General features: G+C 45.7%; 1 protein-coding gene across 1 annotated transcript in view; it reads left to right on the top strand.

Annotated features, from left to right (window-relative positions):
• The first annotated feature begins 3,937 nt into the window (after window positions 1–3,937).
• Window positions 3,938–27,480, top strand: part of LCP1 (lymphocyte cytosolic protein 1) — a 58,941-nt gene continuing 35,398 nt past the window's right edge. Inside the window, exon 1 of the mRNA XM_088477660.1 lies at window positions 3,938–4,026. The gene's annotated coding sequence lies outside the window, so the exon portion shown is untranslated. The remainder of the gene's footprint in view (window positions 4,027–27,480) is intronic.

Here is a 27,480-nt window from a genome sequence, read left to right as displayed (position 1 = left end):
TATATGTTTGTCTGCTGCCTCTGGAATCCTAAACAGGGCGTTTGTTAACTCATTAGATGCTGTGAGGGCTCCATAGCCCCCTCTTGTGGCGGAGTCACGCATTACCAAATGGGGTGTGGCCTACCATAATGGGTGTGACCTATTGGGAATTTCCGATAGCATCACTCCCCGAAGATGCTAGCCTGCCCCCAGAGGCCTGTATCTGCATTGTCGGCTCCTCCTCTGTGACAGGAACAGAGTGCTGCAGGATAATGTCACACTGCAGCTCCAGTCACTGAGGTGGAGGCCCACACCACTGTGGGCTCTATTTACTACAATCCGCATTTTTAATGCAGATTGTAGTGTGATATTACTGACTGAATTCGCATTGTAAATTCAGGCAATATCACACGGATTTACTAAAAATCCCTTGCAGGGACAAAGCTTGCGATAAAGCTCTGTCCCTGCGAATCCTCTCCGTACACTTATCACGGTATTTTCATAAAAAATACCGTGACAAGTGCCAACACATGCGCCGACTGACTGTCGCTAAGCCCTGCCCCCCGTAGCTAAGCCCCGCGATTGCGGATCCCCCTCCCACGACCCCCCCTCCCTTAATTACACTTACCTGCAGTGATTGGTGCTCCGGTGATGTCCTCCGTGGCTCCGGTCAGCTGACATCCCATCCTGCACTAGGACCCAGTCAGGTGATGACCTTTTTGACCACACAGCTGATCACTGGGACCCGGCTCCGAGATCTGCTCTCCCTGTTAGAGCGGAGCAGGAGTCCGGTAACCGGGGGAGACCCTAGATAACGCCACCTCCAGGTGGCGTTATTATCACAGGGCTTCCCCCGGTATCTTTTCACAATTTATTTTTAGTAACTTTGGCCAGATCACATTTCCCATTACAATTATGGGAAATGCGATCTGCTTACTAAAAATGAGTGATACTTAGGGATTGGAGTAGAATTGTACTAATTCTAATCCAATTGCCATTTAGTAACTTTAGGTGAAAGTAAAATAATGTGAAAGGGGTGTGAAAACACCCCTTTTCACTTTATTTTAGTAAAAATAATGTTAATAAATAGAGCCCTGTGTGAGGGTAATATACTAACTAGCTTCTTTACCCTTCTGACCTTTGAGAACAACACTCAGGTTTTCTTAACAAATTAATGTTGAGATATTTAAATATCACTGTCAGAAGAATACAGCTGCTTACATTCATATTATTCCTCCTCCTACTGTATAAGTGATTGTTGTAGTTATGCTGCACTTGTAGCCACATGGCTATGTTATTTATTTTACTTTCTCTTATGCTGCTACAATTGTAATATAGATATTTGAGCTGATACAAATGTTATATATGTTTTTTGTGATTTAAGTTAAATAGATAGACTTATTTTCCTAATAATAAGGCATAATGTTTTCACAATCAGACTGTTTTGTATTATGTATAAAGTATTTCATGCATATAATTCTTCAATAAAAAAAAGAAAAACAAGTATTATTTTTTATACATTGTTTTTTATTCACTGTTCAATACATCAGCGCAGCCATATTGCTGTTTTCTCACTTGAATAACACTATGGGCCTTATTCACGGTCATTGGCAAATGTAAGTTGTATTATTTGTAGCGCGCATGAGCTTTTCTCACTGTGCGTATTTTTCCAGGCATACGCCAGACTTGCAACTAGAAAGTCGGTATCAGGGCTGGAATGGACTGTAGACATGGATAGTAGGGGGTACATTTACTAAAGTGAGAGGTTTTAGAAGTGAGTTTTATAAGAGCTGTTGCCCATAGCAACCAATCAGATTCTACTTAACATTTAACTAGCACCTTATAGAAGATAATAGCTAGAATCTGGTTGCTATAGGCAACATCTCTTCTAAAATTCACTTCTAAAAACTCTCACTTTAGTAAATTTACCCCTAGGTGTGCAGACACCCACTAAGTACAGTAAAGTGTGAATTGCAACTAAAATGTCCAGTGAAAAGTCACAGCCTGTAGGGGTCTGACATGCAGGTGCTTCAGTCCTCATTTAAGTTGCAAAATGGTGATGATGATGACTGTGTCTAATTAGTCACAAATGTGAATATGACGTCACTTTACATTGCATTGAACATTCAATTTACGCATATAAGGAATGCTTCATATTAAATTGGGGAAGAGGAAACCTGCAGATACGAGGGTAATCCAGAAAGACTGTTAGTACATTCCTGCTGTGCAATTTATTCACCCTCCCAAATTCATGGTCTGGGCTGTATCTCTAACCTGTTTACTAATATATTGTAGGTTAGTGAGCAGGGCCCTTTTACCTCTTTGTCTGTCTGTTATTACTCAGTGTTGTTTTATTACTGTTTGTTCCCAATTGTAAAGCGCAAAGGAATATGCTGGTGCTATGTAAGTAACTGCTAATAAATAAATAATAAGCGCTCTGTTAGTGGTGTGCTGTTATGGTTGTTTTTGCTGATGTTGTGCATTGTTCTAATGAACCCTAGGATACAAAATCGCTCCGACTGTGAAGTGCGGAGAGTTATTCGATTCTTCAATGCGCAGAAAGTGAAACCTACTGAAATGTATTGTCACTTATAGCAGGTGTATGGCGATGTGAGATGTTCAACAATTGATAAACTAACGTGCATGGCGAAGATCAACCAGGACGCGGCTCCCATCACTTGTCACAGTTTTGGGTGGGAGGTTTTGGAAGTGATGGTAAATTAGTATTGTGGCTACAGCGCTATATGTAAATAATAAAAGCAGCTCAATTAAGGATGATGGATAAATAACAAAAGGATCGAGCGCTATATATAATGAATGCGTGGTACCTGTAAAAAAGTGGTTAATAGAGTGTTTATAGCTCCTTTTGGAACGCGGCCGCGGCTGATGACATCACCGGAGTCCATGCGGGCAGAATGAACGGCTAGATCGCCGGAGTGTCCAATGCTACAGGGGGGTCCACCAATTGCCTCCAACGCGTTTCATGCGTCATGCGCACTTTATCAAGGATGACTGGTTCAATGGACTGGAGGCAGCGGAGTACAACATGTGGATTCTAGAGTTCATGGACAGATATGATTAAATACATAAATGAAGGATGTGATTATGTGGAGAAGACAAAACATTTTTTATTTTTTTCCAGGCAAATGGTCTTTATTTCTGGATTACCCTCGTGTATATGTGTATATAGTATTGTCATAAAAATATAAAAAATATGTGTCTAGTTCGCTTCGTATCTACTCCAAGCCACTATGTTATTTATTAGCTGCACTATCCAGCCATGTTTGTACTGTGTACCGTGATTTGTTGCATTCTTAGTACTCACAGTGAAGTCACACTTCCAGTTGCATTCCGGCTACACCTTACACAGGTACGTGAAGGGTAGGGAGCTGCAGTTGCAGACTTGCACTTGCGGCCAACTCTGAATAGTTCCACATATTTCCATGTTCAGATGTATAATCTGTGCCTCCACAGGGCTGGTGCAATGTTCGATGGTGCAACCGATGTGCAGCCGATCGTCCCCTTTAATATGCAAAGCAATGGATTAGCACCTCAGCCGGTGGACGTCTCTGTACAAATCCTATCGGCTGGGGCATTAGCATAAAGACGTGCACCTCTGAATCAGGTCCAATGTGTCCAACTCTGAATAATGCCCTATGTGTCATCTATGTGTCATCTAAAGCACTTGTTACTTTGCAAGAAAAAAATGCATTCAATTCAATAAGACTTCCTGAGAAATTGTCTTTGGAGTGATGGCGACATTGCAAGAGACAAAAAGTATTTTAACAAACAGTTGCAAAAGCACTCTCCAACCAAGCTAGGAAGTGGGAGACAGTGTTAACATCTTTTTGACTAATCAGGTGGTGCTGGAAATAGAGGAAGGTTTAAAACGGTTGATATGCCCTTATAAAGACATACAGTACTGTCACACAGCCACTTCCTTCTACAAACCACAAAATAAAGCTTAACTAGGATTTTTTAGAACAGTAAAGTTCTTTCAAGATAACCCTGCTCGTGGTACCAGCGACAAGCCACATTTTGAACAAGGTAAGTTTTTGTTTACAGATTATCTATTTATAATTTTTTTAGAAAAACAATTACTGTTATAGAATTGTGCAATAAATTTATTAATTTCATCAGGTGGCTTATCATTATTGTCATTTATACCCCTTTCAGACCAACGACCCAGTAAATACACGGGTTTATCAACCCGTGAATTTTCCGGGTCTCAATCTCCGACCCTTGTACAGAGCAAGGTCGTGGACCCGGGACTTCGACCTGGGTCGTTTGCATTCACACATAGCGAAAACCTGGGTTGATGCACGTTCATGTGTGAAAGGGGTATAAGACAGGAGTCTTAAGCAGAGAGCCATTCATTTCAGCAAATGCACAGGAATTTCATGATCAGTTAGCATTGATATTAATGAGTGAGTTAAGCAGCACCAGTTGTTTTCAATTTGTGAGATATTTTTTAAACAGTTCATTAAAATAAAATCTTGAACTGATAAAACATGCACTTTATGTAGTGCATTGGAGCTTTCTGTGCTACATTCGCAGCAGGCATTCTCCCTAAACCTACAAGGCTCTACAAAGAAACAATTTCATATTTCATCAATAAATTAGAGATGATGGACCTGTTAGTAATTGTAATCTTAACATGGGCTACATAACCCTAAATGGTGCGAACAATTCCATCAGTGCAGTATTTTGACGTCATGCACCTTGATTTCTGGCAAAATTTATAGGTTTATAGAGCAGTATGGTGGAATGTGTATGGAATAGGTGCACCAGTGGGCCTGTTTCCAGAGCAGTGAACAAACTAATTTCCCATGTTGGGATTGACTTGCTATACAACCTTGCTTCACATGATTTTTGGGGTTTCATTGTTTTTTTTTCAGAAATTATGAATACCCCTATTGGCGCTGTTTGGCCTAGCCAGCTACTCTCTGACTGTGAGTGTCAACTGCATAGAAACGTGGTTCCCTAAATTGGAGGAGGGTGATTGCTGCTACCTCCTGGCTCCATCACCTGGAACCACTCATGCCTCTTAGGCCTATGGCATATCTATAATGGGTGCAAGGAGTGCGGAACACTCCTGCTCCCATAGATAGTTATACTTACTTCTCCTGTGTTTGCCGGTGGCCAGGCGTTGCAAAGCAGCAAAAAACAAAGGGAAAATGGCACAGCTGCCATTTCCCAGTGCTTCGCACATGCAGTAGAGATGTTCGCAGGAATAATGCAGGAGTGCCATTTTCCAGGAACTTGGGCATGTGCAGTAGATTTTGGCATCAAGCCAGAGTCTACTGCACTGCCAGAGAGTGCACATGGGCCCTGTCCTCTCTTGAATCACCCCTGTCTTAGGCAATATATGCCTGTAGCTGCTGCAACATCTCTTGGCTGAATCCTTCTTAATCAGAACAGCTGGGTAGCTGGCAGGGATGACTCATACCCCTTTCATACTGCCAGCAATAACCTGGGTTATTGCACATGACCATGCAGCAGCAACTCGGGTTATTGTGCAGTGTGAAAGGACCCAGTTGAAATAACCCGGTCGAGTGATCTAGCATTATAACCTGGGTAACAAACAGTGATGTGCGATGAGGTCAATGACTGAGGAGGCACACATGGAGTGCTGGGAGCCTGTCTCACCCCCTACTCACTGTATCTTTCCCCTCACTACACTAAGGGCCTCATTCAGAGGCGGTCGGAGGATGCAAGCGGTCGCTCAGAAACTGGGCGGCCACTTGCATCCTGACCACCCGCCTCTGTTGCGGTCGTTAGGCTGTGGGTTAACACCCACAGCTCTAACGACCGCTCCGGTCATGGTCACGATGGTCAGAGACCATCGCGACCATCGGGGCTTACGACGAGACCCTAGGGTAGGGTCTCACTTGTCGTAAGCCCCGGAGAGCTTCTGGCTCTGTCTGAGCCGGAAGCTCTCCACTGACATCACTAGTGATGTCAGTGGGGCCGCCCCCAAACGGTAGGCGTTCCCATGGGAACGCCTCCGTTTGGGCTGCCACCCCCCCGGCCCGCCTTTCAAACGGGGCGAGCTGTCAATCAACATTGACAGTTCGTCCCCTTTGGATCGAGACCCACTACGACCGGCGCTGTCGGTGGTAGCGGGTCTCATGCATGCACATGACGGCGCCGGCGCCGTAGTGCGCATGTTCTGTGGGGGGCCATCGACCCGGTCCGAGCGCATCGGCGCTAACGACCGGGTCTGAATGACCCCCTAAGCTTCAGTGTCCATTGATTCTCCTACTTGCATCACTGTGTCTTCTCTTGCTGCTGCTGACTGAGCGCTGATATCTAAACACTGCAGTGCACTTCCTGGTCACATGACACACCCAAGGTGTCCATCAGTGTTCAAGGCATGCCCCCCATACTCAGAGGCATGCTTCTATTAGCTCTCTTTCTGTGCAGCTTACTGCACGTGGTGTGATCCAACCCTCAGCTCTGCAAGCAATGTCTGACTATACAGAAGCGAGGCTGAGCTGTTGCTGCCTCATCTCTCAGGGAACTTCACAAAGCTGGTGAGTGTTAACTATAAAAATTATTGCAATAAACAAGGAAGATATTTATAAGTTATAAATATCTTCTTTGTATTATTGTAATCAATTTTATATCAAATCTCAGGAGTATGACAAGGGGAGGCTCTGTTTTTCCTGCCTACCGTGGCTGCACGTTCCTGGTAATGAGCAGGATTGAACACAGGTTTTACCTAGCTCGTGGTGCAGTGTGAACGGGTAACCCGGGTCCATGCGACCTGGGTCCCGTTCACAGCATAGGAAGAGCAATAAGCCGGGTCGGGCCGCCAGTCTGAAAGGGGTCTCTCCCGAGATGGACCCATGTACCAAATCCTGCGTGCGATCCGGGATTGCGATGTGAAAGGGGTTCAATACAAGACAGTATAGGGATGGATTAATCTTTAATCTGTTGGTCAAAGGAACACAGCGGTGCAGGCGCATGAGTCATCACAGAAAAAAAGGGGAGTTAATAGTGATAGTGATTAGTGCATCAATTCCAAGTGCATAAACATATATGACACAAATGTACAGTTTACAGACCTTGATAGCCTTCTTTTTTTTTTTTTACACAAGTTTGGGAGTGGGTGGATTTAACTCACCCCATACTATCAATGAGAGCCAGCCTTGAATTTTCACATTAACTATAATGACAAGGGGAATGTGACCATATCCTTGTCCATGTGTAGCTAGGGCTCCCAGCCCTCTCTCCGCAATAACATAATTTAACATTTGGCTGGGAGATTCAATCTCTCCCATCCCCACTTGTACATATGGGTGACATCAATCTGGCTCCAGGCTCCACAGTCTGATTAAACATGTATCAAACCTTCTATGAAGCTCTACACAAATGTCTATCTGTCATTTTCACCAAAGGTGTGTTGTAATCACCATGGCAAAGTGCCCAGCTAAAGTAATCCATGGGGTTCTCCTATAGTTAGGTTTTACAGTACTGAACACTCACTGGGATCCAGTTCAAGTATTGAAATGCCAGTTCACAAGCTGGTGTCCAGCAGTGCCGGATTAAGAGGAAAGGGGGCTCAGGGGTCATGTGGCCTGGGCCCCCCTCTCTCACGGGCCCCCATGGGTATTGATTACCGCTGCAATGCAGAGCAAGGGGTTATATTTACTAAAGTACAGGTTTTTAGAAAATGATATGTTGCCCATAGCAACCAGTCAAATTCTAGCTATTATCGTCTAAAAGGTACTAGATAAAAGATAAATAGAATCTGATTGGTTGCTATGGGCAACATCTTCACTTCTAAAAACCTGCACCACTTTAGTAAATATACCCCCAGGAGTCAGGACTGCACAGCGAGGATTCCAGCTGTAGAAGAGACTGAGAGGAGACTGAAAGAGAGGTGGAGTCGTAGCAGAATAGCAGAAGCATACTTGCCGACAATCTGGCTGCTCCTTCCGGGAGGGAGCAGCCTAGATCGGCAGAACAGGGGGCGTGGCCGGCAAAAGGGGGCGGTCGAAACGAGCTGAGGTCGGTTTGCGGGCCTGACAGGGGCGGGGCCACGCGATCGCGTCATTTTAGCCCCACCCCCGCTACACTATGCAGAAAAAAAGGCATTGCGAAGCAGGGGGCGGGGCCAGAATCGCGTCAGCGGCCCCCCCGCTGCGGGGGTTTATCAGGTAATGGGGAGGGGGGTTCGGGGGATCGGCGGCAGGCGGGAGGCTTGCCTGCCTTTCCGGGGGGGCGGGAGCTGCACCCGTTTATCGGGAGGCTCTCGCCCGAATCGGGATGGTAGGCAACCCTGAGCAGAAGGCAGGGCTACACAGCACTGTACAGTTAGTGCCAGAGCAGCATGAGAAAGAGGAGGGGAGGGGCTGCTACAGACAGTGCATGTGCTCTGTGGGCCTGATTCGGACCCATTCCCTAGGCTGCGTTCGCACGCAGCCGTCAGCAGCCAAAGTATGCAAATCCCGCGATTGCTAGCAAGACATTAGCATGCTCACTATGTTTTGCCGTGCAATCGCAGTATGTACTTAGACGCCCACCAGCCTGTCACAAGATGCCCGCTTTCAGTTAGTAACATACGTCATCTCCAGGAAGTGTATTAAACAATCGGTAACATCGGACCCATAAGCAGCACTTGTGGCTAACCATACCCTACCGCAAGCACTGCGAGTGCTGCTGTGTGTAATTCAGTCACGTGACGTGTATGCTGATGATGCATCTTAATTATGCACGCCCCTGAAACGGCGTTCAGACGCACAGACACGCCTGCGTTCGCACCACCACACCCCCGTTACCAGAGACCACCTCGTCACCACCCACAAACGGCACGTCCTGTCACTCATGCTAGCAGAGCGTCTGTGTACAGAGTGTGAACGCTTCCCGATCGCATGGACTAGTTCGCGCACGTGCACTGCGTCTTGTAAGCATGCGCAGATTGCAAACGACAGGGGGCGGGGCCTAATAGCGGGAGGTGTGGCCATGCCCTCTTAGGAAAGAAAAAACTGGGGAAGTGGGCGCTGTGTGCCCCTCAGCCCAATACACAGCCAATGGGGGGCGCGATCAGCATGATCGCTCCCCCTATAGACATAGGAGACTGCTCCGGCTGCTGCTTTAGCAGCCACAAGCAGTCTCCCAGTGCAGCCCAGCACACAGCAGCGTGTGCTGGGTTGCTGTGACGTAAGAAGGAGGGGGAGTGGTGCCGGACCCGGGTCCCTGCCGGGCCCCTCCAGCAAGCCCGGGTAATTGGTACCCGCCCCCCCTATCGGCGCCCCTGGGGGGGACACTATATTGTTTGTATGTCTGTGTAAAAGTGTGTGACTTTATATGTGTGTTTGTATAAGTATGGGACTGTATGTGTGTGTATAAGTGTGTGACTGTATGTATGTGTCTATACAGTAAGTGTTTGACAATGTGTGTGTGTGACAGGGAAGTAGATCCAGGGAGCCTCAGCTGCAGCTAGCTGCATGACATCATGGGGGAGAGCTGATCATGACATCATACATCAGCTAAAGATACAGATGTCACAGCATGCCCCCAAGTCTGTATGTAGGCCCCTACACCCATCACTACCCCCTGTAACCTCCATACTCACCACTATATCTCTACACTAACCCCCTGACCTTCCCTTACTAACCATTACCACTCTGCACTACCCCTGACCCCTTCTTACTCCCCATAACCACTCCCCTGACCCCTCCTTACTCACCACTACCTCTCTACACTACCCCTCTGATCCCTTCATACTCTCCATTACCTCTCTGCTCTACCTCCCTGATTCCTCCATATCAACCACTAAATCTCTGCTCTACCTTACTGACTCATCCATACTCACTGATACCGCTCTGCACTACACCTGACCCCTTCTTACTCCCCATAACCACTCCCCTGACCCCTCCTTACTCACCACTACCTCTCTACACTACCCCTCTGACCCCTGCATACTCATCACTACCTCTCTGTACTACCCCTCTGACCCTGCATACTCATCAATACCTCTCTGCACTACCCCCTGACCCCTCCATAATCACCGATACCTCTCTGCACTACCCCCTGACCCCTCCAAACTCACCGATACCTCTCTGCTCTACCCAGCGACCCCTCCATAATCACCGTTACCTCTCTGAACTACCTCCTGACCCCTCCATAATCACCGATACCTCTCTGCACTACCCCCTGACCCCTCCATAATCACCGATACCTCTCTGCTCTACCCCCTGACCCCTCCATAATCACTGATACCTCTCTGCACTACCCCCTAACCCCTCCATAATCACCGATACCTCTCTGCACTACCCCCTGACCCCTCCATAATCACCGATACCTCTCTGCACTACCCCCTGACCCCTTCCTTTGATAAAGCCCCTGCGAAACACGTGTCAGACAGCCTGCTGGTGGGCTCCACAGTGCGCACTCTGGACCCCTGCACCACGGACGATCATACAGAAGGGAGACAATATTGGCAGGTACTTTCTTCCTTCTACTTTTTCCTGCTCTCTCATTATAGCCAGCTGCCTGGATTCCCTGCGCTGCTGTACGGCAACAGGGATACTGGTGAGACTGGGCTGTAACAGCAGAAGCAGCTTTCTAATTTCTGGTACCAGTTCCTGGGACTCTCATTCCCTGTCCTCTAATATCTAAGACAGGCAACAGCAGATCCTGGGCATATAAGCACACCACTCTATACCTGTATCTATATCAGGAAAATATTTAGTACCATATGTACTCTCCCAGATCGGAATAGAGGGACGCCTCTAATAACCTCCATATTATATATATAGGTGGTATCCGTGGTGTTCAGCATTTTAATATTGTGGTATCATTATAGCTTTTGCATGTTGTATGTATTTGTTTATTATTTCGCCTTTAGTTTTGTATTTGTATGTCAATTGTGATACATGTTTTTTATATTTATATGTTATTTGTATATCTAAATATACAGGTGGATCCACTCAACCTTAGAATATCCTACCCTAGATAACAGTACATTACACCTTTATTAACTAATATCACATTAGAAGGCTGTGGTGGGCTCATCCTATGTATTACTTTTTCACTGGTTCCGGTGGATTATTGAGGGACTACTTTTACTAGACATACCATATGTATGTTTCCTGTGATCATTGAAATATTGCATCTTAATATGTGTACTAGGTAGGGTGGTACTTTGATGAATTATCTATTCCAATTGTGCATATATTTATAACTATACCCCCAGCACCATATGCATGGTTTCTGTGATTAGTGAAGTATCGCATGTGTACTATTTAGGGTGGCATTTCGATGAATTGTCGATTTCAATTGTGTATATCATTAGCAAATATTTATAACTATACTTCCAGTACTGTCAAATAGACCTGGATATAGTGGATCACTGTTAATAGATATAGTGTATCATACACTATTAATGTTCTTATTTGTCTATGCTGTCTTTGTATAATAAGTTGATTTCGAGTGTCTATGTTTCATTTGAAGAATTTAATAAACTTTAGTTTTAATATCAACATCAATACATCTATTTCAGATATATTAAATGGGTAAATATATGGTGGTCTGTCTGCTAATTGAGACATTAATGTAAATTTCACATATGATTATGATCTCACTTAGATGTAATCAGTTTGTCCTATTTCTCCAATACTAATTTTGTAGCCATCAATACAGCACAGGAGTGTGCCCTGATAGGAGTCTTTTCTTTTTTTTTTTTTTTTCTCTCCTCTTCTAAACCTTAAAGAGTACATAGGGCCTGATTCAGTATGGATCGCAGTTGCGTAATCACATGCAATGCAACTGCGAAAATATGCTAACGCCTGCCACCGCTCAGCCAGCATAGAGACGCTCACTGCTGCTTTCTCACATCCGTAACACCTCGCAGTCCTGCGTATACATCGTAACATCAGAGCACATCGGCCCCTCACGCACAATTACAGCAGGTTTGACCAGTCATGGAAACTACAAGTCTCGTCGCACGCAGTGAACACTCAAGCAGTGTATGCAATGGCAGTGGCTAATTTATGCACACCCATACAACGATGTTCAAACGGACAGGCACGCCTGCGTTTCTCCGACCACTCCCCCCATCACCACCCCCAAACGCTCACAGCCTGTCATTCACTCTTCGATGGATTCCTATCTGCGTGCATAATCACAGTGCGATTGCAGTGCACACGCAGTGCGGTGCATACTCAGACGCAGTGCTGAACAATCTACCGATCTGCGTGCGTAGTTGCAATTGCGTACACTGCTGAATCAGGCCCAGAGTCAACCAGTTGTACAGTATAAAACTGCTTCATCGGTAGTGCATTCAGGTCAGAGGAGAATTTCCTAGAACACCCAGGAAAAACGTCTTAAATGTCATAACATGTAGAAACCAGTCCTGCTTATAATGCTGAATATACTAGATCCATTGCATCTTAGGAGAAGTCAGTGAGGGCCAAACCTATTGTAGAGAGGAAGCAGTATTAAAAATGTGTAGAACTACTGTATCTATAATTGAAAAATGTAACAGTTTTGGTAATTCACAAGCAGGCCAAATGACTAGATCACACACGGCTTAATTAGAACATTTAGTCGTTACTAGTTACTGCACATGCTCTCATCCACGTTAGGTGCCAAATTAGACAGAATTCCTGTATTTTGGTGATGGGGCTGAGTGGTGCGACTAGGTGATAGTTGTAGCCGAGAAGTAGTTATGAGTTCTCAATGCCGAAGCTGGAATCCCGACAAGGGAGTTAAGATAGGCGTCAAAATATCGACACCTATCTTAATCCCGACCCCAGAATCCAGGAGGACGCCTGCCCGAACGAAGGTAAGCCGGGCCATCCTTAGCGTTATCCGCGGGGTGGGGAGGGGAGGGTTGGGTTAGGTTTAGGTTAGCGTTAGTTTTTTTTGGGGGGAGGTTATGGTTAGGCACCCCTAGGGGGGAGGGTTAGGGTCAGGCACCATTGTGGGGGAGGAGGTTAGGGTTAGGCACTAAGGGGGGAGGGTTAGTTTTAGGCATGAAAGGGTTAGGGTTAGGCACTAAGGGAGGGTTAGGGTGCGGGGTGGGGAGGGTTAGGCTACAAACAAAGATGGTTAGGGGGAGAAGGGGGAGGTTATGTATACTTGCCAGACCCCTGTCGGGATACCAACCATTGGGATGCCGCTGTTGGTATTCTGACAGGAGGCATCCCGACAGCCGGCATTACATACCCATTCCTTGTAGCCAGCTTAAGACATTGGTAGGAAAGTATGGGTGAGAAAGAACAGCAGGAAAACCCGCAAATATTTAGGAATTGTCAGGATATTAAAGGGCAGACCGCAGTATATATTAGAGATATCTGCCACAGTCCCTCCATTTTCATTTGCAAAATAAGTTTCTATGGGACCTGCTAAAAATGTAAATGTACTGAGCTTGATCCTGGTAACTAGTGCCATCTTTAGATTGCAATAGCCATTATAGCCTATGAGCTATAGATCGCAAAGGTTTTCAGGAAAGAGATCCATAATAATCTCCATTAGCACATGTGCAGTCTGATGACCAAGCATGCACAGTAGAACAGCCGGGGTCAGAAGGGAGAAGTAATCACATCACCGATCGCTTACAATAATTTCTATTTCTGCGATTTGCGGCGACAAGGAATTCCCGATAATTGATAAATGTCTGCAAAGACCGAGATGCATGCAATATGCGCTATGAGGTCATCAAACTTTACTTACAGATCCTGTGCTTATATTGTAGTTATTTTACGTCAGAGTGCAAGGGTTTGGATGGTAAAGTAGTGTCCATTGTGGAATAAGCAAATGTTGTGCATCATGATGAGAGATCCAGGGCTTATGAAGTTTTGCAGACAGGAGTAGAGTAGACAGACAATGGAGGTAAAATTCTCTGGTGCTGCTGCAAGCTTTAGATTGCACATTTGCACCTACATTTTTGGTAGAGCTATTGGATATGCAGAGTCAAAAGGTAGAGTTTGCACCGATCTGTGGGGCGATTTGTGTAGAGCCAGGATGTTCTTTGCTAAGCCAGGCCCGAAACTAGGATTTTGTTCACCCGGAGCAAGGCCATGATTTGACGCCCCCCCCCCCAAAAAAGATACAACATAGAGGGCAAAAAGGGTGTGTGATTTTGGGACACAGTAATGCCCCTTATAAACACATTATGCCACACATTAATGACCCTTATAACACATTATGCCACAGTAATTCCCCTTAAAACACATTATGCCACACAGTAATGTCCCTTATAAAACATTTTGCCACAGTAATGTCCCTTACAACACAGTATGCAACACAGTTATGCCCCTTACAACACATTCTGCCACAATAATGTTCCTTACAACACATTATGCCACAGTAATGCCCCTTATACATTAAGCCACAGTAATGCCCCATATAGATTATGCCACAGTAAGGCCCCCTTTACATTATGCCACAGTAAGGCCCCTTACACATTATGCCACAGTAATGCCCCTTATACATTTATGTCACAGTAATGCCCCATATACATTATGCCACAGTAAGGCCCCATTTACATTATGCCACAGTAAGGCCCCTTACACATTAAGCCACAGTAATGCCCCTTATACATTAAGCCACAGTAATGCCCCTTATACATTATGCCACAGTAAGGCCCTCTTTACATTATGCCACAGTAAGGCTTCTTTTACATTATGCCACAGTAATGCCCCTTATACATTAAGCCACAGTAAGGCCCTCTTTACATTATACCACAGTAATGCCGCTTACACATTAAGCCACAGTAATGCCCCATATAGATTATGCCACAGTAAGGCCTCTTTTACATTAAGCCACAGTAATGCCCCTTATACATTAAGCCACAGTAAGGCCCTCTTTACATTATGCCACAGTAAGGCCCCTTACACATTATGCCACAGTAATGCCCCTTATACATTAAGCCACAGTAATGCCCCTTACACATTATGCCACAGTAAGGCCCTCTTTACACATTATGCCACAGTAAGGCCCCTTACACATTATGCCACAGTAAGGCCTCTTTTACATTAAACCACAGTAAGGCCCCATCTCCCTTCTCTTACCTACCAGGACCGTGCGGTGGGTGTGCTCGGGGTGGTGCGGGACGGGGCTGCCACACGCTGGGGAACTGTCAGTACTGTGGTCATTGTAATGTGGCATGGCTTGCAAACCAATTGGATCTCACGGACCGGCAGCCTCTGCTGATTGGCTGCCGGGTTCGCGAGCACTGACTGGCTTGCGACCGGCACCACATTACACTGACGGTGTCTCTGTGCCTCTCAAGGCCGGGATGCGGCTCCAAACCAACAAGAGCAGCAACCTAGCCTCCCGGCAGCCTCTCCCCGGCACCCGGGTCATGTGCCCCCCCTAGTTGCGGACCTGGCTAAGCACAGAATACTTGTTTTTTGGACCAGCACAAACATTAATTGGTCAGAGGCAGCGATGACACATGTAAGGGTTTTCCTTGGCTGTGTGCAACAACGCACAGCCATTACCATTCCACAAAATTACGCTATTCACATCAGCTCTGAGCTGGTGGAGATTGGGTCACATCCTATCTAACAGGGTGCAATTTGCACTTTCCAGCCTTGATGGAGAAGGACATTTTTAGATGCACCTTATCCAATATAAAAAAGATAACTTCAGTCACACATTAGTGCCACGTGTAGTAAAGACAGTCCAAATGGTCCCTGACTGTTGTGATTAATATACGCTATAATGAGCCTATATCAAGCAGTATTTTCAGACCCGCCGCGTCTTCCGGTAAGCCTGGGCACTGGGGAGGTGTGGCCACACCCCTTGTTCAGTATGTACCTATGGCACATGACCCAGGGGCATGGTCAGGGCATTGTGGGTGGGTTTGTGGTTACGCCTCCCCCTTTCAGCACCCTTGAATATTTTAGAAAATGATTTCATTTTAAATTGGTTTGAGATTGGGCATTGATGTAACATTTACACTTTTGCACAGTTCACCTCTCCAGGTTCCCCACAAGGATATCAGGGTTTTCTGCTTTAGATTAGTTGTGGGTTTGCCGTGTGGGGAAAATGCATAATAATTTAATAGTTCTGGGCGTTAAATCCAGACCTTTTTCAACACAACTAATACCCCTTTTACACCGGAGCTAAAACCCAGGTTTTTGAAGGGTTAACCCGGGCAGCTCCCTGGTGTAAAAGGGGAGAGAGTTGGATCGCCGGGTCGAGTGACCCGGCAATCCAACCCAGGTAACTAGCAGGGTTTAACACGGGCGTAGCCTGTGAGACCCTGCTGTGAGAACAGCGCACTCCAGGTCACGATGACCTGGAGTGCGCTGCTAGCCGGCCGATTGGTCCAGCTTCAGTGGCGCTTGGAGATGACGTAATCTCCAAGCGACCACTTTCACTCCGCAAAAGCCGGGTCTATGCAGACCCGACTGCGGTGTGAGCGGCGCTGACTCGGGAATATCCCGAGTCGGCGCCGGCAAAATTCCGGGTCTGATCCGGATAGGAACTTTGTTCCAACTCCGGGTCACACCCGGAATTTAGGTGGAAAAGGGGTATAATTGAATCTGCACCTATAAATGAGACAAACATCTAGTTAATTTTCTACACTTATAAAAAGCAGAACTGCAAAAGGGAAGTAGAAATGGTTTTGGCAATGGAAAGACCAGAAGAGAAGCAAGACTGAGAAAAGGAAATATCTATGTCATATGTCAGTTTAGAACATAGAGTATACTCTTATGTAATTTTGCATATACTGAATATAATGCTAATAGTAGACAGAGATTTTGTTATCTAAAATTGTCAACACGCAATCAAATCTGTGATTGATTTGCCACACACATGTATGGTCTGTCTGTGGTTTGTCCAAAGTGAATCATGATGAATTGCGGTGAGCTAATGGCTGCATGGAAAATGCAATGTGATAATCAGCCACTCATAGTTATCAAAGCAGGTAGTTACTGTGAATTGCTGGATTGCTATCTATTGTCTAAGGGAGTTTTCAGTGAGTGTCACAAATGCAATCATATGATGCCGTAGAATGATGGTTTCTCTGTCCAACATCACAATGCAGGAGTAATATAGTAAAATTGACATAGTAGACAGCACTGTGCAGTCAGCTTTAATTGCTAGACAATAAGCACTTTATACACATATAAGTACACATACTAGATGTGTACAATATAACTTTACATTTTGGTAGGATCTACCCAACGTCCTATCAAGGGCCTAATTCAATGTTGAATGCAACTGTGTCTGCATTCCGTGCCCTGTAATAAATGCACATCTTGGCTGCACCACCCCATCCATCCCTTGTAAAAATAGCCGTCATCTTCATCATCTTCAGCACTCATCTTGCACCAACCATATACTTGGAACAAGAGATCCCTATGAAGTCAAATGGATCTCCGTATGCACTCACCTTTGAAGAGCCCGCCATTCTGTCTACGCAACACACTCATGGAACACTTATCCTACGTGCAAATGCTCACTGGCTGCCCAGTCACACCCACTCAGCCACAAGTGGAGATACAGCTGAGTTCCGAACTTCTCTGTTTGGCCTGTAATTGCTCTAAGCCAGGGGTCTTCAACCTTGGCCCTCCAGCTGCTGTATAACTACACATTCCAGCATGCACTGCCATAGTTTTAGCATACTGTTATATCAAAAAGGTGGCAGTGCATGCTGGGATGTGTAGTTCCACAGCAGCTGGAGGGCCAAGGTTGAAGACCCCTGCTCTAAGCATTGCCTGTAGCGCAGGCTACAACGCATAAATAGGTTTCAAGCTGCAAGTCTTAATTAGGCCCCATGTGTACACAGTAATGCCCCTTACACAAAATGCCACACAGTAGTACCCTTTATACATGTTACGCCACACAGTAGAGACCCTTATACACTTTACACCATAGTAGAGCCCCTTATACACTTATAGAGCCTCTAAGATAAGTTACGCCACAGTAGAGCCCCTTATACACATTACATCACAGTAGAGCCGCTTATACATGTTACTCCACAGTACTGTAGAGCACATTTTATATCCCTCACCTATATACCAAAACATAGTTTAGTAATGTGCAATATGACAAACACTACTACTAATGTATTATAAGGAATCATTTATGCAGCTCATACAATAAAAGGTATGGATGTCAGAAGTCCCAGCAGATTTCTGAAAGCACAACACAGACCTTTTGCTTTTACATTGTTCGAACATCTGTGGTGACATTGTTTTGTGATTCTGCTCGCACAGAGGATTCATTCGCTAAGCGAGTGACAGGTAGTAAGTGCTTGGGGGAGTTAACGGGGGGGGGGGTGGTTAGGCAAACGCAGGCAAGTCTGACCCATACTTACCTACTTTTGTAATGTCCTCTCTGTGAGAAGCCTGGAGATGAGATGCAGGTGGGCAGTGATAGGGATGGGGTCAGGCTTTTTGCATCATTAGGCCCAGTTCCTTTTGATGACATTTTCATAGAATTGCGCCATTAAGACCCACCCCCTCCTGAAGGATCACGGATTCCCGGTAAGTTTCTCCTCATTCTCCACACTTCACTAGGAAGTGGGCAGGATGCGAGAGAAGTTCCTGCTCTTCCGGGTGTGCAGGATGCTACCAGAAAAATCGCGAGCCTCCCTCAGATTCCGGGAGAGTAGGCATAAATGGTCTGACCGTTTAAACGGCGTTTCATGGGTGGGCATAAATTAGCTATTGCGATCTCCTTCGCAGCATGAGAGCTCTCTGCGTATCAGGAGAGACGCTGTGTTTGAGGCAGGTCAGTCTTGTCGCATATGCTGCATGGCACGATCTGCTTTGATGTTACTGATGTTACGCTGGTGCATGCCATCGGACGGATATGAGAAGGCAGCAGTGGGCGTACCTATGCTCGGGTAAGCGTTGGAAACAGCATATTTTCGCAGCTGCATTCCGTGCGAAATAGCAGATGCGATTGCATTAGCGTACCTCTCTGAATCAGGCCCTTGGTGTCTCCTTCGCCACACCCACATTTCACCAAGCTTTATTTAACATTTCATATAAGACAAAGAAGTACATAAAAGCTACAGTAGTACAGAAGCTTATTGTAGATTGATCAATAGGAAAACAAAACTTATTCAACATAGAACGTTGACAAAGTCAATCTCACAGGACAACAGAGTTACACAGCTGCATGTTACACCACTTCCTGTAAGCACAAAACTTGTAGCAGGGTGTAGCAGCTCTGGGCCTCCCTTCCGTGTCTGCGGGGTAAAGTTACTAACGTGAGAGTTTTTAGAAGATGTTGCCCATAGCAACCAATCAAATTCTAGCTATTATCTTTTAGAAGGCGTTAGTTAAATGTTAAGTAGAATCTGATTGGTTGCTATGGGCAACCAATAGCAACTCTCACTTTAGTAAATTTACCTCTGCATGTCAGTGGCAAACACATAGGGGTCTATGTACTAAGCAGTGATAAGTGACAGAGTGAAAAGTGATAAGTCTGTGATAAGTGCCAGCCAATCAGCTTCCAACTGTCATCTCACAGGTTGTGTTTGAAAAATTACAGTTGGGAGCTGATTGGCTGGCACTTATCAGAGACCTCACTTTTCACTCTGTCACTTATCACTGCTTAGTACATAAACCCCATAATTTCTAGAGGGGGGTTTCTAAATGTTTGACTTTAGTGTGGCCAGTTCATGAAGAGGACATAATTATCACTGAACCAGCTTTAATATGCATCATACAAAGTGTATTGTGTGTCATAGGGGGTCATTGAGACCCGATCGCGAGCAAAGTTCGCTTGCTAGCGGGTCGATGTTGTGAGCTCCGTCGTGCGCATGCACGAGACCCGGCGAGCGACGAGAAATACATCGCTCGGGGTCTCGCACCAAAGGGGGCATGCTGTCGATGGTGACTGACAGCACGCCCCCTTTGGTCGGCGTGCCGGGGGCGTGGCGGCCAGACGGAGGCGTTCCCATGGGAACGCCTACCGTCTGAGTCCGGCCCCACTGACATCAGTAATGATGTTAGTGGGAGTGACTTTGGCTGTGATAGAGCCAAAATCACTCCTGGGCTTGCGGCAGCGAGACCCTACCGCAGCGAGCGCTCTGGTCAGAGCGTTCAGCTCTGAATCAGGCCCATAATTCCAGCATATACAGGACCAGCCATTAGATGCATATACAGTAAGCCATTAGATGCAGCAGTACGACCATCCTGTCTGAGCTGAATGTTTTATTTCAGATGTGGGCACCATTCCAGAGTATGGGAGCAAGTCTGGGGAAGCAGCAGAAGAACCTAGCACTGCCCTGGACATACTGTATATGTACATATTAGTCTTATGCACTGGATAGTGTGTGTTATACAATATTAATAATTAACCATATTGATGGTCTATAGCAGTGGACCCCTAACAGTACATGTTTTCCAGATCTCCTAGTTGGTGCACAGGTGTATTTATAACTGGCTGACACATATTAAAAGATCCACAGGTGTTGCTAATTATTTAATTTGTGATACTGAGAAGAACACGCAGCACTAGTAAAGTTCTATTATATTACTATTTCTATTGTGGTCATGGTGTGGGCTGGGAAGGGGGGTTTCCAGACAACTGCAACCTCTCCTCCCCCCTGCGTTTGCCTATGAATGTAGATCACAGTTGCCAATATTATAATATAATTTCCAGGGAACCATTGCTACTAGTTGCATATTAGTATGTATCATACATGCCTACTTTTGAAAAAGCATTTCCGGAAGATTGTGAAAGCAACACCTACGAGCGCGGCGGTAAAGTGGTCGTGTACTGATGTATCTGAGAGGCATGCAATAAAACTGACTTTCAACCAAATGTAAATGATCCCAAAAGCTGTTATACCCCTTTTACACCGGAGCTAAAAGCCGGGTTATTGCAGGGTTAACCTGGGTAGCTCCTTGGTGTAAAAGGGGCAGGGCCGGATTAAGGTCTGTGGGGGCCCCTGGGCAACAAACATGTGGGGGCCCCTATTAATTGTGACAAACTGGGGGTATGCGCAATGGGGACCTTATGCAGAGCCTCCAGTAGTGTCAGTGCCCACAGTGGTAGTGCCCCTTATGCAATACTCCCATTAGTAGTGCCCCCTGTAGTAATGCCCTCTGCATAAATGCCCCCAGTAGTAATACCCCTGTAGTTGTGCCCCAAATAGTAATGCCCCCCAGTAGTAATTTGGCGTGTGCCCAATAATAATGCCCTAGTAGTAATGCCCCCTGTATAAATCCCCCAGTAGAAATACCCATGTAGTTGTGCCCCCAATAGTAATGCCCCCAGTAGTCATTCCCCCTTTAGTAGAGCCCTCTGTAGAAATGCCCCCAGTAGTAATGCCCCTCTACTAGTGCCCCCTATACTAATGCTCCCTCTCTAGTAGAGCCCCCAATAGTAATGCCCCCTGTTTAATGCCCCCAGCAGTAATGCCTCCCCGAGTAATGCCCCCAGTAGTAATCCCTCCCCGGTAATGCCCCCAGTAGTAATTCCCCCTCCAGTAATGCCCCCCAGTAATGCTCCCAGTAGTAATGCCTCACCCATCCCCAAGTATGCCCCAGTAGTAATGCTCCCCCCTGAATAATGCCCCCAGTAGTAATGCCCCCCGCCAGTAATGCCCCCAGTAGTAATGCCTCCCCCTTCCCCGAGTAATGCCCCAGTTGTAATGCTCCCCCTTGAATAATGCCCCAGTAGTAATGCCCCCCGCCAGTAATGCCCCCAGTAGTAATGCCTCCCCCCTCCCAAAGTAATGCCCCAGTAGTAATGCCCCCCGCCAGTAATGCCCCCAGTATTAATGCCTCCCCCCTCCCCGAGTAATGCTCCAGGTGTAATGCTCCCCCCCGAGTAATGTCCCCTTTAGTAATGCCCAAGACCAGTAATGCCCCCAGTAGGCCACTTGCTCTGAAAAAAAAAAAAAGCGCATACTTACCTTAAGCTCTAAGCCCCGCGTCCGCTGCAGTCCGCCCGGCTGCTCCTCTGCACCATGGCAGAGACGTCATGACGTCTCTGCCATAGTGCGCTGCGTGAGCCGGGAGCTGGAGCTCACGTGAGCTCAAGCTTCCGACTCCGGCTGTCGCTGCCTGGTAAATGGAGCCTCCCTGCGGCGCCGGGGTTAGGTTGGCCGGAGGAGGCGGAACTGGTTCCGTCTCCTCCGGTCCACTTTAACCCCGATGGGTGTGGGGGCCCTTAACGTGTGGGGGCCCAGGGACGATCGCCCCTGTCACCCCCCCGTTAATCCGGCCCTGAAAAGGGGACAGGGTTGGATCGCCGAGTCGAGTGACCCGGCATCCAACCCAGGTAACTTGCAGGTTTTAACACTGGAGTAACCCTTGAAACCATGCTTTGCGAATGGCGCGCTCCGGGTCATCGTGACCCGGAGCGCGCCGCATGCCGGCCGATTGGTCCGGCTTCAGTGGCGCTTAGAGATGACGTCATCTCCAAGCGTCCACTTCAACGCCGCAAAAGCCGGGGCTATGCAGACCCGGCTCCGGTGTGAACGGTGCCGACTCGGTAATATCCTGGGTCGGCGCCGGCTAAATTCCGGGTCTGATCCGGATTGGAACCCCGTTCCAACTCCAGGTCAGACCCGGAATTTAGGTGTAAAAGTGGTATAATTAAGACATACTTGTTGATGAAAACACATTTAGACAATGATGTAGCGGTAGGGATCATTGAGGGAAATGTATTAACTACCGAAGCGGCATCAGCGCACGTTATGTGCGCTGATACCGCTTCTCCCCCATGTATGATTGGGGGGCTAGGTGGTAAATGACAGGGGCGTTATGCGCCCCTGTCATCTGCGCTGCTATCTACAAGATAGCAGCGCAGATAGGCAGGGCAATGTATGAACGGTTAGTGCCCCTGACCGTTCCGCCGGCTGCAGCTGTCGCTATCGACAGCTGCAGCCTGGCGATGCCCTATCCCCACAGCAGGGACAGTGCTCCAGGGCTGCAGGTGGGATCTCGCGATACTTGCATGCTCAGTGGAGCCAGTCGGGACTGAGACACAGCGCGTCAGCACTAGGCTGATCACTATCCTGATCACTCCCCTGTTCCGGCCGATGAGATGTTAATACATCTCATCGTTAGTGCTTCCTGCTTCGCACTGGTAAATTTAAGTGCAACTATAATACATCTGCCCCATTGTGCCTTCTAACCAATGCAAGAAAATTATACTAATTGAATGATACTAATTGAATGTATATCGTCTGTACACACTGGCCGACGGGGGCACGATATATTGGCCGATCAATTGATTGGCCAATATATCAGCCAGTGTGTACCCAGCATCAGGCACCTGCTGCATTTTTCATTGGCCATGAAGTTTATCATCATTGTGATAGCTTGCAAGATAGATAGACGTGCCTGAATCCACAAGCTGTCAAGACCAGACCAGCCGTCAATAATATCTGCAATCAAGCTTCTATTAATTCAGAAGCAACCAAATGGATTAATAAAAAGTTAGCTCTGTTATGAGGTGATAAAGTGAAATAGATGGTAATAGTGAATGCTACTCAAGTTGTAGCTGTTTTTCCACCCGATAACAGAGGACCTGCCACTGGGAAACAGTGCTAGATTAATGACGGGATGGCCAGGGTAGTTGCCCAGGGCCCCCCACATAGCTACATCATCAGTGTGGGGGACACTTTGGCATAATGGGAACTTGGGTTTCTGTGTGGCAAAATGTAAACTAGAGGCAATTCAGTGTGTTCAACACATTTGTGGTGCTGGGAGTATTTACACATTATACTTTTTTTTAATGACATTGCCAGTATATCATTTTGAAAATGTTATTGGTAGGGCCCCCACATTCAGTTGCCCTTTGGCTCCCACTAACGCTTATCCTGCTGGGAACCAATACTACACTATATGAACGATCAAAGCACGACTGAGCAGTTAAATATAACAATGTAAATAATTAGGTGATATAAGTAAAATAGTAAATGAAACAATACAAAGGTTTAGTGACAGCATATTTTCACAAATAAGGCAAATACATAAATACACCCCAGAATAACAAGATAAAATACTTGTAGAAAGTCCTGACTGTTATCCTAAAGCATTAGACTAATATAAATAGTTCAACCCTTTTAGGATGAGGTGCCACTGGAAGCAATGGGAATGGAATCTTTCCCTTCCTGTAGACCTGATGTAAGGAACAATAGCCCACTTGGAAGCATGGAATGGGGTCTACTGGATGGATCTGTGGGGTCATGCCAATTTTCTGGCAAATTATATCATACAGCTTATTGATGTCATATTAAATGTTATTGAAGCTAAATCCCATGTTTAGTAATAACCTCATCTATATTAAAGCTGTTTCCCATCACGGGTCAAAGTTATTGATTTAAAGAACAGCAACGTGTAAGCATCTTGGAAGGGCTCAACCTGGAAGCTATTAACTCCTTCTAGTGGTTTGTCTCTGATAACCTGGAGAAAGCTCTTGAATGTGTGGTAACAGTGAAATCAGGCCACAAAAGAATGATTGGATGAAGGATTACTGTCCAGCGCTTTTATTCTGAAGATGCAATAAATCTGTTAAATTGTGTCCAAGTCATCTGGTAAATTTGCAAGCGCCAGAAGTTGCATAAGACAGAGCTTCAAGTTGGTATACAACTTCAGCACAATCTGCTTTCTGTTTTGGTGCAATAATTTCTTAAGGTCTTCAATTTCAAGGGCCAGTTCGTACAAATTAACCTGTGAGACTTCCAGCCACCGGCGGCTCCTACCCTTTTGGATGAGGGGACTGCCTGAGTTGTAGTCCAGTTGGTATAGACAGTCTGGAGTGGACTGTTCAGTTTCACGCATGCACAAAGTATCTGACAATTGCTAAACACCGGCTTCGAGGGACTGCATCAGCTGCAGCCCATAGAAATTGAGTAGGGCTGATGAAAAGGCACGGGAGTGGCTTCTCATTGGATCCGGTCAGGACTGGTAGTCCCAGGGAGAGTAAACACCTCCCCTGGGATTGCCTGTAAGGCATTTGATTAGCAGATAGCACTTTTTATGGGAAGTCACTTTCACTGCCAGGGAAGACTCATTGGCTCACTGGGGTGGCAGATTATACTGGAGGGCTGCGGCACTGCAGCCCATAGGTAAAATCGTCCACTTCTCCCAGCAAGCCTGTACTTTTCCTTCTGTGCACAAAAATGTAGTTCACTTTCTGCTACGTATTGTCCGTTACGTGGCCTCTCTCCTTAATTTCCTTTCTAACAGGGGATAAAGATGTCTGTGGAGTAACTTTTTCCACAGAAAATGGGCCCATCATATGAGAAAATACCTGTTAGCTGTATGCTGCCCAACACTATCTTCCAATGGAGGCAATCAAGAAGAGCCAAACCACAGCACTTTCATGTGGACATGTCTATTTGGGTCACTAGGAATTTTTTACTCAACATATAAGGCACACATTGAAGAGACTAAGCCACTCCCTTTCATATGTCCCACTTTTTTTCTGTTTTAATTGCAATGTTTAATAAATAATGACTAAAATTACCAAACATATATAATAGAAACAGATAGGATTTACATTTTATGCATAAGATAAGGGGAATTGCAATGTACAATGTAATGGAAAACTGGGCCAATTAAGAACAAATCTTTAAAGACTGGAAACCTGCAAATTTTGGGATTTTTGTCATCTATGACCCGTATTCAATTAGTTTCACGTACGCGATAAAGTTTCGCCTGCATTACTTTTCGCATACATCGCATATTTTAGCCACGGAGAGTTATCACGAGCGTACCCGCCATTCGCCCTATTCAATTCCAAAAGATGCGAAAACTCTACCTGGCGAATGCAAACCAGGCGAAAAGTGCTGACAGGATTGGGGGAATCAGCCTGACACCCCCTAAAAGATACACTCACATTGGGGATCAATGTACATGCCCCTGATTAGCCCTAATAAAGCTATTTGGGGTATTTAAGGTGTGTCAATTTCTTCTAATTAGTGTTTTTGCACAAGTGGTGAAGAATAGCATTAAGCAGGTTTTTTTTGTGAAAATAAGTAGTCCTGTCAAATTTGGGGTACTTGTAAATGGGTGCAAGCATGGTTTAAAGTCGCTAAAGTATAGTTTTAAAAATGTTAAAAACGCACCTGAAACAAGCACCTGCAATCAAAAAATCACCTCACCCATACTTGCTGACCCCCCTAAAGTCTATTTCGCTAGTTTTTAAGTTTGTACCCCCACTTTGCACTCTTTCAAAGTGCTTTTTTGGGGTGTTCCTCAATTTTTTTAAGTTTTTTTTTTACGCAGTTATCCTTTGGGGGACTGTCCCAAGGGTGCAGACTGGTTTCCCCACCTTTGCACCCCAAAATAGCGATTTTGCACTTTTTTTCTCCACCTATTCAGAGGCGAATATTTTTCACCTATTACATTGCATTGCGTTTTCGCGTACGCAAAAAAAATGCTTGCAATTGAATACGGAGATAAGTTTCCGCCTGGCGAAAAGTCGCAATCGGCGATACTTTTTCGCGGATTCCGACTTTTTGCGACTAATTGAATACAGCCCTAAGTTAGCTACCATCCCAAACATTGTTCTATATTATAACTCTACGTGCATCTCAGTTCTCCTACCCCAAAGTGATCAACTAACTTCGCCAATAACTAACACAATGTCCCCCAATCAATAGAGATAAGTGACATTTTCAAACATGTTCAGCAAAATATTCACTTAATTCTGCATTTGGCCATGCAATATTACATATTTCACTAATGCAACCACACCACAAATCAGAATGAATTGACTGTTTTGTTAAATTCCAACAAGCAAATTTATAAATACAGGGCCTGTATTTACACAATGCCTGTCGCTGCTGCAATCCCGTACATAGCTGACTTGCAAAATATGCTAATAACTCAACCGCCATCTTGTGCACATAGACGCTCGCCTCTGGCATCTCACATCCCCCTCTTATGTACATAAGCCAAAACATCAGAAACATCAGTCGCACATCGGTACTCTGAGCAAGCCTATGATGTCTCAGAATGAATGTCTCATCCAGGACACCGGGGCCTCTCCAGCTTTGTACAAATTCACAGAGGCTCACTAGGGCACGGCCGGAAAATGGTCACAACGCGCCTGTATTTTTCTAGCCACCCCCCCATTACCTACCCGAAACGCTGACTGCCTGTTACTCACTTTGCGAATAAATCCTCTCTGTGACCTCCATTACTAAACAATCGGTGCACATATCGCTCCATTGCGTCCGACATCAATATTATGTGCATCTCTGAACAAAGCCCACAGTGTAGAATGGCTCTCTGTCAGAGCAGGCCTTGAAAAGTGTATGACCAGAAGTTTGCAACTCTGGAAAATGGCCTGTTCCAATCAACTTGTGCAAAATGTAACAACTTTACTTATCTCATTACACTGGTGTAGGAATGCTTTATGCTGCTTTTATTAAAAAAATCTTACAAAATTTTAGGAGAGATTCCTGGCAGTATGTATAAGATACCCCAACTACTCATAAATAAGACCTGTTTTAAGAGTTTTTCCAATTAATTTTACACCTTTTATTAAGAAACATTTTTCTATAAGTTTCTATATGTTCTTCAGAGATATTTTTGACCAGTTTTAGCA

Source organism: Taudactylus pleione, unplaced genomic scaffold (genome assembly GCF_031769625.1).
Source record: "Taudactylus pleione unplaced genomic scaffold, aTauple2 ptg000005l, whole genome shotgun sequence".
NCBI lineage: Eukaryota > Metazoa > Chordata > Amphibia > Anura > Myobatrachidae > Taudactylus > Taudactylus pleione.
Note: the sequence above shows the minus strand (reverse complement) of the source record. Positions and strands in the feature narration are given on the sequence as shown.